This window comes from Jaculus jaculus, chromosome 6 (assembly GCF_020740685.1).
Source record: "Jaculus jaculus isolate mJacJac1 chromosome 6, mJacJac1.mat.Y.cur, whole genome shotgun sequence".
Taxonomy (NCBI): domain Eukaryota; kingdom Metazoa; phylum Chordata; class Mammalia; order Rodentia; family Dipodidae; genus Jaculus; species Jaculus jaculus.
In genome coordinates, this window is record NC_059107.1 from 90,220,258 (window position 1) to 90,222,368 (window position 2,111).

Here is a 2,111-nt window from a genome sequence, read left to right on the forward strand (position 1 = left end):
GCAATTTAAACACTATAATCACCAAGTTATGAGCGCAGAACTAGAGTGTGGAGGTCTGGGGTCGTCTTCCCTGGATATTTTTGGGTTGGACTTGAGGCCAGGAGGTAGAAAAGATGGCATCATGAAACTTCCAGTGGTCACTCTTGGCTTTCCTTCCACCCTTTGCTCTAATTACGACCAATGCTAATGGAGTAACTGCCTTCAATGGTGTGTCTTGATATCCACAACCCTATTTGCCATTGCTGTACTCTACAAAGTGAGCGGATCATATCATGCAAATAGCACTGGATAACATTATGCCCATCTTAGAGGAACAAATAGGGTACAGAGAGGGTAACTGGAGTGGAGGCCCCTTAGCAAGTGATAGCTCTCAGACTTGAAGTGGAACGTCTTGGCCCCACATACTACACTTTTTTTTTCCTTCTGTTTTTCAAGGTAGGGTCTCACTTTAGTTCAGGCTGACCTGGAACTCACTATGTAGTCTCAGGGTGACCTCGAACTCATTATGATCCTCCTACCTCTGCCTCCCAAGTGCTGGGATTAAAGGCATGCACCACCACGCCCAGCCATACTATGCTTTTTAAAAAATGTGTGTATATGCCTGTGTGGTGCACATGTTCATGTTTGTGTGTGGATATACATGTACATGTGTGTTCAGGCCAGAGGACACCCTCGTATGTCATCCTCAGGTATACTGCTCAAGCTGAGACCGTCTCTCATTAGCCTGGAGCTTGCTAAGTGGTCTAGACTGGCTGGCCAGTGAGCCCAGGGATCTGCCTGCTTCCACTTCCCCAGCACTGGAACTACAGGTGTGCGCCACCATGCCTGGCTTTCTTACCCGGTTCTGGGGACTGAAATCAGGTACTCATGTTTTAAATGGAGGCACTTCACTGACTGAACCATCTCCCCGGCTCTCTCTGCTTTTCTTCTACAGTAAATAGCTCTCTCTCCACCTACATTTTGGGGACACAGAAAGCTGACTCCGCCAGATTGATTCTCTTTCAGGTACAATGTGGAGCCCTTAGTGCTGGAATGAAACCTTTATAAATGAACAGGAAGATGGGTCAATCCGTAAAGTGCTTACCTTGCAAGTATGAGGACCCAAGTCTTATGCCCAAAACTCACATGAAAAAAAAAAGTCAGGTGTGGTGGTGAACACCCGCAATCCTAATGCTGGGGAGATAAGCAGGAGGGTCCTTGGTGCTCATAGGCCAGCCAGTCTATCCTAACTGGTGAGCTCCAGGACAATGAGAGATCCTGTTTGGAAAGAGGTGAACACCATTTCTGAGGAATGATACTTCAAGGTTGTCCATTGACCTCCACATATATGAGCACATGTATACATGTACCTGCACACACATGTACACCTGCACACATGAACATAAGCACGTTAACAACAACAAAAAAAAGGTCTGGAGTAATGGCTTAGCAGTAAAGGCACTTGCCTTTAAAGCCTAAGGACCCAAGTTCGATTCCCCAGGACCCATACAAGCCAGATGCACAAAGTGGCACATGCATCTGGCGTTAATTTGTAGTGGAGGCCCTGATGTGTCTCTATCTGCCTCTTCCTCTATCTCCCTCTCAAATAAGTAAACAAAATATATTTTAAAATATTAAAAAAACTCTACAAGTGCCAAGTTTTGAACACATTGGTACTCAAAAATTAAAGCAATGATGAGTAAAGTATAAAAATGCCCAAAGTTCTAATTTTTGTCATTAGTTGGATACTTTAAAAATACCAAACACTAGAGTTAGTTTTTATTTTATTTTTAGTTGTCAGAAAGAGATAATAGGCACTCCAGGGCCTCTAGCCACCTAACAAACTCCAGCTGCATGTGCCACCTTGTGCATCTGGCTTATGTGAGTACTGAGGAATCAAACCTGTGTCCTTAGGCTTCACAGGCAAGCACCTGAACTGCTAAACCACCTCTACAGCCTGAGAGTTAGTTTTAAGTTTTTTAGTTAACACCTATGCCTTACTGTTATCATAGCTAGTTTCTAGTCTACCTTTGGACCACCTGGACTTAATTTCCCACCATCACAGGCCCCCAGAGCACTTTGGCCACAGTGTTCTACATCAAAGTTTCTAGCATTAACAGTGAAATTGAGCG